The sequence below is a fragment of the Agelaius phoeniceus genome, chromosome 19 (genome assembly GCF_051311805.1).
Source record: "Agelaius phoeniceus isolate bAgePho1 chromosome 19, bAgePho1.hap1, whole genome shotgun sequence".
Classification (NCBI taxonomy): Eukaryota; Metazoa; Chordata; class Aves; order Passeriformes; family Icteridae; genus Agelaius; species Agelaius phoeniceus.
The window spans coordinates 8,016,577-8,030,500 of record NC_135283.1 but is presented as its reverse complement, the minus strand read 5'-3'; the positions used below and the strand labels follow the sequence as shown (position 1 = coordinate 8,030,500).

The 13,924-nt window shown below is 40.4% G+C and overlaps 1 long non-coding RNA gene across 1 annotated transcript in view; it reads right to left on the bottom strand.

Annotated features, from left to right (window-relative positions):
* LOC143695511 (uncharacterized) overlaps positions 1-12,993 on the bottom strand; it is a 169,346-nt gene extending 156,353 nt beyond the window's left edge. The window contains exons 1-2 of the long non-coding RNA XR_013184771.1: positions 12,309-12,993; positions 4,609-4,738 (exon numbers count right to left, since the gene is read on the bottom strand). This is a non-coding gene — a long non-coding RNA (uncharacterized LOC143695511). The remainder of the gene's footprint in view (positions 1-4,608; positions 4,739-12,308) is intronic.
* Between the last annotated feature and the right edge of the window lie 931 nt (positions 12,994-13,924).

The window sequence follows — 13,924 nt, the reverse complement described above, 5'->3', positions numbered from 1 at the left end:
GAAAACTACCCCACTTGGTTTTAACAGGTGGCTCATTAACAGAAGAAACTGCCCCACATCTAATAGATGGCAACAGAATACACACCCCCAGCCACATCCGGCATTTGCACCCTAAGACACCTCTGCAGTACAGAGAGGAACACCATGTCATGGATAGCACTGATATATGAGCTGCGATCATCATCTAAAGACATATTTTCAGTGCAATTTCTTGGCTGACTATTGAACACCCAGCTTGTCCTGTAGGTCCTTACAGTACTGGATATAGGCCAAGAGCAGACAAATATTTCAGATCACAAGGCAAAATTCCACAAGGGCTTAGGGTTCAACACTTTCCCACTCATTTAAGTAGCTCCTCAGCAGCTCCGTGCTTTCAAACCTCTTGATCCTCCCTTCTTTCCCTTCAACATTTACCATAAAAAAGTGATCTCTTCTGGGTACAATGCCAAGGTCCACATTTCCCCAAGTGTTGGTCATTCATCAAACCTAAATGCTTGTTTTCTTTCCATATCTCATGGGGCTAAAGCCAAGGAGGTTTTTATACCCTTCATAATGCAGGGGTAGAAAAGATTTGTGGGGGTCAGGAACATTATGAAGAGTATAAAAACCCTTTATAATGTTCCTGACCCCCACAAATCTTCTGCTTCCACCAGTCCTGATCAATACAGCACTGAAGTTGCCACTGCCCATGTATTTGTGCAAAGCTGCTGCTGACCTTACTGCTGTTCCATTCTTCTCTGCTCCACCAACAGCCCCTTTAAATCAATTATTTATCAGATCCACTGGGACTTCAACACTAATTGCAATGAGATTTGTGGCTTCTGGACCAAAATGAAGTCCCATAACACAAAATTTTTTCTGTTCATACCTTGTTTTCCAATTTCCTTTGAAGTCCTTACAAAACAGCCAGATCCTTGAAGGGCTGAGATCTTATAGCTCTTTGTCAGCACTTACTGAAATTATCCCATACACAATGAGAAATCCAGTGTTAGAGGCAAGAAGATGGCATATCTTCTTCCTGAGTGCCATGCCAGCTGAGCCCTCAGGGCTTTATTTCCTACCATCTGTAACATCTCTCTACTCTCTCTTTATATTCAGCTCCATGAGGATCCTCTCGCACACTTTATGTTGAATATGTTGTCTCAGATGCTGTGAGTTTCTCTCCAGGATTGATCTAAGCTACCCATGTTGAACAAAATACTTTGTATTTTGTTTTTCAGAAATATTAGTAGCGCTCACCATTTCTGTAAAGAAAACCAATTCAACAGAGAGAAACTCAGCAGTGGGAATGAGGAGGCTTTTAAAAGATTTGAGATAGCCTGGTAGATTCCACACTGCATTCTTCCAATATAGTCTGGTTGCAGTAACATGGAAAAAGGGTCTCAATGGTGAATTACAACTCATCTATACAACCCCTATGTGAGAAATGTATTCTTATCAAAGTCTCATAGGCACTACTGTATTAGCTTTGAGCAACCTTCAGGTACAAACAATTCCATTTATCATCAAGTTGTCTACAGCAAATATCCCCAAACAGCACAAGAAACTGCAATTCCCTTGCTGGATACAGAGGAAAAAACTCCCAGTTTGATACATTAGGAATTAGAATTGGGAGCCGGGTTGGGATGGAGTGGAATCCATCAAAAGACACAAAAAAAACCAACTCCCATAAGAATCCCAACACAAATTTTCTTTTGAAACACTGACTTCTGTAACCTAATGAGAATTAAGCACATACCAGCTCTAAATTCCAGCCAGGACGTGGGACACACACAAAAAAAAAATCCATCTTTTCCAGGATGTCCTTCAGTATTAAAATCCCTAAAGCCATAAATAGTATATATTAGCACTGGATAATTTCGCAAAGACAAAGGTACATAACTTGCTAAGGGAAAAACACCAATTGGTGACATATAAATATTGCTTTGACCCTGGGGTCAAATTTCTGAGAAACTGCTGAATTACAGAAGAGTTTGACTACCTAACTCCCCTTGGTTTAAGGAAATAAATGCACTTAGGGACTGGAGCTGAAGAAAGTCAGGAAAACTGCCCCAGGCACATTTTGCCATGGCTTTTACTCACTCCAGAATGGTTGCTGCTATCAGAGCAAAGCCAGCTACTAAAAGCACTCTCAGCAAACTTTTCCCTGCCTCTGCAGGAATTAAGTACACTTACCTCGCCAGTTTCCAAAGCCACATGAAGCAAACCAGATTATTTTGGGATGAGTATTCTTGCATTACAGCCGCTGCTGCTCAATGTAACCGCAACAAACAGGCTTTTTTTCATTCCCTAAAACCATTATCACAGCTGGGCTGCTGATTCATCACAGGCCTGGATGCAACATGTTCCCAGCCCAGGTCCCTTGCAAGAAAAGGTCTGTGACATGTGATAGGAAATGCTGCATTTACTGCTCATTTTTCTGAGCACTGTAGAGCTCCGCAGAGATGCTGGAGCGTGATGCAAAACCTGAAAGGGTTTCTTATATTCTCTAATCAAATTCCATAGTTCTCAGATGCACAGTACAAGGAGAACATATTAATTTAATTCACAGCAAAATGTAAGATTTATCAAAAGACACCAAGGCCTAAGAGAATCAGCCTGTTGTGCTAACACAAATACATCTCCCCCACAGTCAGTACACCAGCCATGCTAGAAATAAGTGATAGTTTTTCAGCAGGACTCTGCTTTCATTTAAAATACAGACTTTTTTATCATTATAACTGTCTAGAACCCAAAAGACACTGTCCATTGTAGAACTAAATACTCAATATTTATCTATACAAGAGGGATCATGCACTTTTCCTGACACACTTGAGGACTGTAGTAGATTTTAGGACTTGAGTCCAACAGGCAATGTCTGTGCATCAAATACTTGAGGCTTTTGCCAGAGCAATGAACAGTGATGCATTGGTCTCATTACTGTCAAAAAAATCACAGAGAGCTTTGATGAACGGCTCAGTATAACAGAGAAGGGTCAAGGAATGATCAGCTCTTGAGTTGGGTACATAAAGGATGCCAAAAGCTTAAGAAAAGAGAAAATCAATGATTTTTCTAACTGGCTAAGTTAACAGGGACGGATGCAGTGTTCTACCAACAGCAATATTTAAGCTATTGCTGAAACAGAATTTTAGTCCTGTTAAGTTCCCAAGCAGTAAGTTATCACAGATCAGTAGAGATGCTGCACTTGGACAGCCCAGGACTGAAGAGATAACCCACTTGACAGACCCTCAGCTTGTGAATGACTCTATCAAGTCACATAAGAGAGATGCAACGTATTAATAATTAGTTCTAGCATAAGGTATTAGAGACATTCTGGCCGGTATTAATATTTTGCCTAAAGTGATTTGCAGCCTGTCTCTGTCATTCTATTTAATATACCCAAGGTCCAGCTCCTGTTCTTGCTTCCAAAACATCTCTAATCTGTTTGTGCCCTCCCTCTCTCCCTTTACAGAGCTTATTTTAGAGTTTGCTCTGTAAAGGAGGAAACCTCACAGAGTATCTTCGTAATTCTTAATAGTAAACTTTTTATCCATCTTTTCATCCCACCAACTTGTCCCTGTTACTAAGAAAATTTTACACATATTTAAAAAATGAGTTTGCAAGCTAAGAAATGAAAAAGCATTATCATCAGATAACGTAAAGGATGCAACAGAGACCAATTGCCTACAAATATGTTAAGATTGTGGTTTAAAGTTTGTTTATTGACAAGAAAACATTGGGATTTGCAGCTGAGAACAGATATAAGGATGGAGTGGTCTCACCACTTATAGCTCTATGAAATTATCAGTGTGTCTCTTTTTCATTATCAATGTCAGAAGGACATGTTTGGTGTATATATATCCAGCAAAACAGTGTTTCTAGAAGAAACACTGGGCAATTACAGCCTTGAGCTGTTCTGCAATTTTGTATTTAAACTTATAAAATACACTCTTCCAGTTTAAGAATTCATCTCTAAATTGCCAATCAAATCACTCCAGGAAACAAGACTTTTCATTTCTCAAGCTTACAAGAAGTAATTTACCAAAGCCAAACAGAGTTTAAAGAATAATTTAGGGACGCTTTCTTGGAATTTTATTTCTTTAACTGTGTGCAAAATCCAGCAAAAAAAAAGGCTCTATTACACCACCATCCATTGAAACTACTGAAAAAATACTACAAAGATATCTCTTGTTTAAATAGCACAATCAAAGCTGCAAAGCCAAGCACTGTAAGGTAAGGAAAAGTCAGAAGTTAAGTAACATAAGGAACCATCACTCATCCTTGCCATGTGGCTGCTGTACACAGAATTCATTATTGTAGCAAACACCTCAGCACATTCTTATGCTGCATTTATCAGCCACTGTGCAACTCAATTAACCAGTCCTGGGCAGCAACTGAGACTTCTCAGACTGTGGGTCTTCATGTCACACTCAGAGTTGGGTTTCATATCACACTCTGAATTCAAGAACATCCTTTTATTTTTTTGTGATGGGGTCTTAATAGTTTTGGTACACCAGGTTGCAAAGTCACTCATATAGGGAGTGAAGGAAGCTGTTTAAAGTACCTTGTCCACTGTACTGCCAAAACCATGAAAAATATCCACATTTGACAATTCTAAACTATGTTTACCACTTTCTTCTGCTGTGCCGTCCACATAAATCAGCAGCCAGGCAAAGAAGACCCAATCTCTTCTGCCTCCATCTGTCTGCCCAGACATCTTCAGGTTTCCTATTCAGCTTTTAACCTGCCCTGTAGATGCCTAGAGAACAACACAACATGCAACACAAATGTCAATACCTCAATTCTGCTGAGTTTTCCCAATTTGTGTTTGTCAGAAAGGCTTTGGCTGATGCATCTTTTCATCCTCACCAATGCCTTGTATGCACAAAAAACTTTTTCCTAAAACTCATTCCTTTAAAATTCAGTTTCTTGAACCTCTTTCTTTTGGAAGTCAGTGTGTTCTGACAGGTGATGACTAAACATGTGAAAAGAAAAAACAATCGAAAAAGCCAGTGTGGCCCATAGAAGCCACTTTCATAGTGGGAATTTACTGAAGAAACTTTTGTATACCCCTCCACTCCAGTTGACCAAACACAGAGAGTGAAAAACTCTAGATCTTACTGCTTTACCTGGATTGGCATTGTTTGATTTTGTAAGCCAAGATGTGATTACTTTACTATGCAAAACAGAAAAATATAAAAATAAATCAGTTAATTTTAAATTTTCAGCTAAAAACTATCAATTCCTTACATGAAATGTGATTTCATGAGACAATTTTGCCTACAAGTTATTTGTAGTATATTGCAGACAGCCAGATCAGATCACTGCACTGGTTATTTAAGTGCTTCTCAAGTGCAAAAATGAAAGATATTTTACCCAGAGAGCTTTGACTCTTCTGTGCCACATTAGGCACCATGAGGTCAATATAAGCAAGCTGAAAAGTGAGCAGAGAGAAACAGTAAATTGTTGGTCAGTGTGACACAAGGTCACAGTATCACAAAAGGTGACACACAGGTACGGAAGAAGCACCAGAAGAACTAATGGGATTCAGGTTGAAGGCGAAAGATCCTCCACAAAAGTTAGAGGTAAATGATGGAACCCTTCACCACAAGACTGCAGATACAGAGAATTCATTTATTCGGATATAGAGCAAAGACCCAAACTGTAGTCTAGATACAGTGTCCAGAAACCATTTACCAACCACGAGGTGTGGGTTTATCATATCAAGTAAAGTCAGCAATTAGCTGGGGTTCATTTGTTATTGACCCTGGGATTCATAATCTCACTATCATTGTCTAATTACTGTGGCTGCAAATTGCAAGATTAACCTGCCTGGTTGGCTTTGCAAGATTTGCCAATAGTACTTTTCTATGCAGAACCATTACTTTTCCTTGGAAACAGTGATATTAGAAAGCACTAAAAAGGCAGATATTCATCCAGACAATTGCAAAGACGACTCACAGCATTCCAGAGCTTTCAGTCTCCCTTCCTGTGCATCAACGTGTATTTCCAAGTTCAGGTTACAGATACAAGAGAAGTTTGACAAACTCTTGTTGTCACAAAAACCAGCAGCTTGATGGAGCATTCCTGGTAACAGTGATTTCTCCATAGCTGAACAGGCTCAAGAAAAATAGAGGGTCAACACATTTATAAAGATTTATTTGTTGGAAACATTAAATTTTTATTTAAACATCCTGACAGCCTTTCAAGTATTTACAGAGGTACAGTTTATAGGTTATAACACATGACATTACCAATGTATTCTACCCTTTGAAAGAACACTTCCTTATTTTTACAATTTAATATTCACTGCTGAGCTGTCCTTGCTTGTAAAGGCCTGCCAAGTTCAAATGTAGAATTAGATGATCCAAGACATCCTGTCTCTGGTGAATAAAAATTTTACACTATTGAATTTGCCAGAAGATAATAATAAAGGTGCCTATTCTGCATTTGCAAGTTATTATCTCTTTTTCCCAATGTTGCACAAATTGCAGGATTTGCACACAGGCTGATTCTTCCTTAACCTGAAGAAAGGCTTGGTAATCTTCCTATTTATTATGCTAAACCTCGTGTGCCACAGCATTAGTTTATCTTTAAATGTTAAGCAGAACTAATCAACACACAGAACTGGAAAATAAAAAAAGGGCTGCAAAGGGTTGTGCCTAGCTATAAAACTTCTGGACTGATTCTTCTTCAGTGGAGTTACCATGGGCAGCTGAAGGCTCCAAAAATAAAAATGGTCTCAATGAAAGCATTGAAGGAAAAAAAAAAAAAAGTGTTACATAATATGGATTGACATAGTGAAATAGAGAATTTCAGTTACATACAACTCCCAGCGCTCTGGCAACGTCCTCTGAGAAGATTTTCTGCATATGTAAAGAAATATTTTGGGTTGAGGAGAACAGAACACTTCGTACTTTATCTTGGCATTTTCTGAGAGAACAGAGGCATCAGTCACATTATTTGCTTCCCTGTAAAGTATTTTGGAAACTCTGGCATTACCTAGGAGCAGATGGATGAGACCCAGGCTGTGCTGAGAGAGCCCTGGGAACAGCATACTTTTCTGAGTCAGCAGGAAAAGCACAACTTCAGCCTAAGGTCTGATATTTAAGTGTGCCAAACACCAGCCTCCTCCCTGGGACCACAACCTTCATTAATCCCCCACCACTGGCTGACCAAAAGTTTGAAAGAAATGATGGGGAGTTTTCTGCAGTGTTTGCCTTTTGGTGATTTTTCCTCACAGCATTTTATAACAGCCCTTTTGTTTGTCTAAGAGACAAATTAGATACATTTTTGGTTTTAGTTGCAGGAGTCAACATTGGTGTGAGACAATACATTTAGGAACTTTATAAAATGATACAAGGGTAAGATATCTTGAGCTAAAGTACTTGGAAATGTTTTGATTGTGAAATAACTCTACTAATAACCATAAACAGACTGGTAAAAAAAACTTTCAGAACACTTCAAGAGTAAAAGCCATTAAAGACAGCTGAGGTACTCAATAAGATATAGAAGGTTATTAACACATTGCTGCAGTTCATCTGAAGCTCCTTAAGCCTTTAAATTCTTACTTATTACAGAGACTAAGTGTGCCATAAATAATATATGTTTGGGGAAGTTTTAATTATGATTGCCAATGGCTTCTCACACAAAAGCCCATTTAAGATGCCCATAAACATCCAGACGGTTATAGGAACAATTCTGAGCATTCATTTTAGCACAGATAATGCTGTTTTGGTTTTAATGATCAAGGGTATTTTGGGGTTTATATCATTCCCTATTGTAAAGACTCGGGGGATTTGGGGGTTTATAGGATTCCCCACCCAAACCATGAATTCCCATGTTCTTCCCTATTACAATTACATATTCTGTTTTACCTAATCCATACTATTGTTAGCATTTATTGATAGATTTTTCTTGCCTTTGAAGACCCACAGTATCAACACAGAAGAGTTACCATGGAACAATACAGAGCCATGGTATAACAGACAATACACCAGAAAACATCTCATATATGACCAATGTTTTCAAGCAGGGGTTTGTCAGATCTCTGCTTCTAAAATTGTGCTGAAATCTTATGAATGGTGAAGGCTGCACCTCCACAGCAGCTGTTTTTCTCCAGACAAGAGCTCAACAAGAGCATTCTGTTATGGAGTGTCATCCAGAGAGACCTGGACAAGCTCAGAAGATGAGAAACAGATGAGAATCTCAGGAGATTTAATAACACAAAGTGTAAAGCCCAGGCTGGATGGACCTCTGACAAAATGGTTTAGTGAAAGGTGTCCCTACCTATGGCATAGAACCAGGTGATCTTTAATGTTCCTTCCAAGCCAAGACACTCTATGTTCACCACTGCCACCTCTATGACACAGGTTACTCACCACAGCTCTAAGGATGTCACCCAGATTCAATCAATAGAATAGGGCCAAACATCCCACTTTTGGTTGTACAAACAAGGCAATTAACAAAAGTTAATTTAAAACCAAAGTCTTTTGGGTCTCTGAAGCAGAGAAGAAAAAAAAAGTACAGCAGTAACCAAAATTAATATAGAAGATCAAGAGCCACCTCTTTCTTCTCGTCCAGCAAGCTTAATTAGCATTGTAGTAGTGAAAAGCCACTGACTCCAAAGGAATGCTCATCTTCAAGCAGCCCTAACTACTAAGTCTAAAAAGAAACACTATTTTCTCCTAAGACCTTCTTTGAAAATAAAAAAAAAAATCTCTAAAACAATCTAGACATTATACTATTCAATACATATATGGAAGTATTTTCAGGAAAGAAGTGTAAGGTGCAGCACAACAGATAATTTTTTCCTAGGAATTACTGTAGTTAATTCTGCAAATGGTAGAAATTGGACTGAGTCAGAAAACTGAGACCAAGTCTTAGAACAGATCTTGGACATAAGTGGAAAACCAACAATGCTAAACACCAAGGCCATCTGTAGCCATTTTATACCTGAAGAAAATATTATGTATTAGTCAGCATTAAAGGAGCAAAGAAAATCCATAGCAGCAGTCAAACTTTGTTGCAAGTTTTCCATTACTTCCTATACTTGACTGGGAGTAAAAGGACCAAAGGACAGTGATACATCAGCCTGGCAACTCACTCCATCCTCCTGGGACCTCCCTGGCAGCCAGGGATCAATACAGGGACAGCCAGGATAAGGCTGTCCAAGCAAGAGCAAGGGTGATGGGGGAAATATCCAGGCAAGAATAGTGCCAGGGCCTGGAGCAGTCAGACCAAATCAGAGTAGCTCTGGGGCTCCTCCGACATTCCAAGGAGCAATCATCAGGTGGTGTTAGAATCAGCTGCTTGAAGAGAAAATTTTGCTAACTCCTACTTCAGATATCACACACATTATGAAATTACTTTTCTAACTTGTGACTTATTAACAGGAATTTCATGGTTTTGGGGTTGGGGTTTTTTATAGTTTGTTTTTCTTTTTTTTATGCTGCCCATGTGTCCCCCAGAAAGATAGACCACATAATAGAATATGAAGACTATCCAGTTTGTTCTTACAACATTCCAACTATTTCTCCACTGTTTGTCATTAAGCTTATCTCTGTGGAAGACCTTCTCAGACTTCCTACAGAAATACTTAGAAGAAAATCGCCTGGGCTGTTCACAGAAGTAAAACTTCTCATAAATTCGGGAAAAAGAAACAGACAATCCTCCGTGCTAAAAATAATGAAAACACACGTTGTGGGGGATTGAGGGGGGGGTGGTTAGCAGGAGAAACTGCATTCCCATTTTCAGTGTTTACCATTTGAGCCCTTCTCTGTTGTATTGATTTTGTGTTGCAACAATTTAAAACAAATAGCCCAAAAGGCAATGGTTGCAAAATAATGGTCGCTCTGGAACAGAATGCAAAGTTATTGACCAGTTCTCCACTGTGAGGTGATGCAGCTGCACTGACAAGAAAGGGGCCAAGGGCTCTTCAGATATCAACCACTGACTGGAAAACCACAGATCTTAGAAACTAAAGACACTAAGTAATGGAAACCCCATTTGTAAATCATATTCTCCAGGGTGTTCAGACATATATACATGCCTTAGATACATTTTAAAATTAGTTTTGTATCAGACCTACAAAATCTAACAAAGAGCAATTTAGTTTGAGGTTTCCAGTTAATTTTTTTTCACACAGTAGAGCTGATGTGACATGCTCCCATTTCAAGGAAAATAACCTAGATCGTAGGGATGTTGTGTAGGAACGTCCTGTTTCTCCATCAGTAGTCAAAATAATTTCCATTTGTTGTGCTGGTGTGATAAATGTAGGAACACCATACTTATGGTCAGCCCTGGCAATGCTTGGCATCTCTGGACATGTCAGTGTTAACTCTCTTGAGCTCTTTAAGTACTCAGCACATCTCCTCCTAATGCTACTAATGTTAATTTCGTTAAGGTAAAAGTAATTATAGTTTTGCATGCTTTACTCTTTACCCTTATTCACAATTCCAACAGCTAATATGAGGTGCCAAACCACTACTAATTGAAAATTGATTTTAGATTCAATTAAATGGCAAGCCCAGAAGGTAAATATACATGCACAGTCTCATCAGCCCCTGGCAAGCAAGCTGAATTTCACTGAAACAATCAGCACCTCCAACTGCAACAGTGGCACCTACAGATGATGTCTGCAGAATACACGTAACTAAAACTTCAGCTTTTAATTGCTAAGGAACAAGAGACACAATTAGGTATTCTCAGGTATTACTTAACATTGTGACAGCAACAATTTGTGCTGGTCAATCACTGCTAGACCTAGAAGAGGAGCCCAAACTCATAGTGCCCTACTGCTGCTTGATTCTGCTTTATCTTCTTAGTCTGTCATAAGACTTAAGAAAGAAACGTCTTGACATTTATTTCAGTAGTAAGTTTACAAAGTTTGTAGTAAAATCGCATAATTTTCTTTAAAGTTCTTTTCATTTCCAAACCAGATGTTCCTCATCCTCCATCTCTCCTAACACTGCGGTAAAAATCTGTTGACACATGAAGAATTCCATAGCAGAAATAATTTTGAAGGATACAGCTATGAGTTAATTTACTATTTTGATGTATTTGAAATTACACTGTTTGCATAAGGCAAGTGACTCTACAGACCTGTCCTCACAAATGGAACTAAGTCTGGTCTGTTCCTAGATAGATATAATCCATATTAAGGGCCAAGGTTTACATCTCTTGCAGTTTGGGGTAAAAAGTTCTGGCCTGAACAGCACCAATGCACCCGAGCAAGGCTGTTCAAGGCAGTTCACGGTGTCCACACACTTGGGAGGCAAAGTACAGTCTGTGATGAACATCCCCACAGGGACAGCACTGATCAAGTCAGAATCATGGAAAAGATAAACAGCTTAGACAGCACATGGGTGGCAGGAGCTGGTGGAATGCTCCAAAGATGTTAAAATTAGTTTTTATAACCAAAAATATGCAATACTACCCAAAGCAGAGATAAACTGCAATTCATTTCTTGGTGGTGAAAATCAGACTGGTTTTAGTGTCTGAGAGGAGACAATCTGATTTTTATTTATGCCTCAATATATGTTACATATGAGGTGAAGAATTCCTGTACAGGCGGTAGATGTGCTTTTAGCCCTGTCACCGGGGAGGCTTCGCCTGGCAGCCAGTCCAGGCAGAGGAAGCTCCCACGATGGGGCTGTGAGCGACCTTCCCACTCGCAAGTGGGGAGACCCCCGGATGCCCGCGAAAAGGGCCCAAGAAATCAAGCTGTGGAAGGAACCGTAGCACATAAAAGCACCTAAGCGCAACACAACAGGAGCCAGTTTCATTGGGTACCTTGGAGCGAGCGGGGCCTCGTCTGTAGGGTCCGCTTGGCCTTTCTCCCCTCCCCCTCGCCTTTTCCTCCCTGTGGTCCTGCTCCTTCCTCATCGTTCCCGCACACCAGCTTGCCATCGCGATGACCTCGTGCTCTACTGCCTCCGCGGCGGAGCGGGTGCGGCCGCAGCCAGCTGTCCCTCTGCTTCCCGGGCACAGCCGCCACCGCCCGCACCCAGCCGAGCCCGCAGCCGCCGCCGTCGTCCGCAGGACGAGCCTGCTCGTCCCGAACCGCGACCCTGCCGCCGCTGTTTCCTGCCCTGCCCGCCTCCACCAACTGCCGTAGCACCAGCCCGTAATGAGCAGCCTGTCGCCGCTGCCGCACCCAGCCGTAGCCACCGCGCGCGGCCGCCGCCCCCCGACCCTGGGGCCTGCAGCTGCTCCAGTAGTGCGCCTGTGGCCAGGGCAGCCTGTTCTCCGCCGATGGAAAAGGGACACGCAGCCTGCTGCTGTTTGGAAATTGCACCCAACCCGCCACAGGAGCCACGCAGACTCACCGCAGCTTCCAGCACGCCTGCTCCCGTCTGCCGAGCTGATGCTGACAGAGCGCCAGGGTTCTTGCAGTAATGCTGTCCCTGTCTTCTGTTTCTCTCTCCGTCTCGCTTTTTCCCTCTCTGTCTGCTCTCTTTTCTATTCCCCTTTAGTAGGAACACTTACCCTTTTTTTACCAATAGACGGTTCTCAGATAAATATAATATTGCTGTGTTTACGCTTTATTTTCGTCCGAGAAATCTATCAAAAAGAATCCTTCCCGAGTCCCCCTTATATAGCAGAACAGGACAATGTCCTTTGCGGATTTCCACAGATTCAGGATTGGAAAAATTTTGACCCTTCCTCTGGAGTCAAGTGATTAACCATCAAACATTGATATGTTACCCTGTATCTCTTCTATATCTGTTTAAGGGAGAATGCAGCCCACTTTTTAAGGAAAGTGTACTATGCCATTACAAATTCTTTAACAGAACTGCTTTTAACTCCCTATGCCTTAATTATGTTTAGTCACATCAAGAGCATTGAGTAGCCTTTTTATGAAGGAATGATGGTCACTTATGGCCCAGGGCAAGCTATTGAAAATGCCATAACATCCTTCACACTTTAGAGTGTGGAACAGTTAATGAAATGCATTCCCTGGAGACAGGTGGGAAGTCTCTGTGCTCCCAGAAGGATATGAGAACTGGTATTCTCATGGTGAGTAACAAATACCACTAATTTCAGGAAGAAAGACTCAAAGTCACCTTTTAATGCTGGCACTAAATATATTGTCACATTGCTGTGTGACACCAGCACCTCCTTTTTTAGATGAACCACAGAGGAATTTATTGCGCCTATATTAATGGACAGTTCAGCCCAAAATGCTCAGTGAACTTCTTTTTCTGAAGGCAAACTCGACTTCACCTCAGCACTTAAGATAATCTCATTTTGAAGCAGACTTTTTTTTTTTTATTGATACTTTCAAAAATTAAAATAAAAAAATGGAATTGACCTCCTTACAAAAATCACAGCCTGAGTCTGTGCTTTTCTCTGCCATCCGTTTTTCAGTTAAATCTCCTTAGGCCACACTAGGTCTTCTGTGTCAGCTATGATATTACAAGGAAACTAAGCTTATATTGTCTTAAATATTTGCAAGTATGAAATATAACTAATAGGATGACATAGAGGCATCCCAGTTCTATTACAAAACATCAAAGGTGCAAGGGCAGGAATTCTGATCAGGCAGGCACATAATTGAACCAATACAACTGGGACACATTGCAAAAATGACAGGAAACAAGCAAAATAATAACACAGACACAAACTATTAAGGAAATACATGATACAAAATTCACATTTGATAAATTCACTGTGCTTTTCTTATTTGTGAAAACACATATCCTGTTCCAGAATGATGCAGACTCTGCCCTTTGTCCCAACATTGCTACTAGCAGGTTTGCAGATTATTATGATCCAATGAAACAAATAGCAAACACACATCCACACAGCCTTAACCACTTTCCTGCTGTAAGTTTATTCCTCCCTTATGTTTAAGTCACAGTCAATTCACATTTAATTTACAAATTCACATTTCTGAGGGCAGGTGTTCATTAATAACCTGAGTGTTTGTCTTGGGATGATT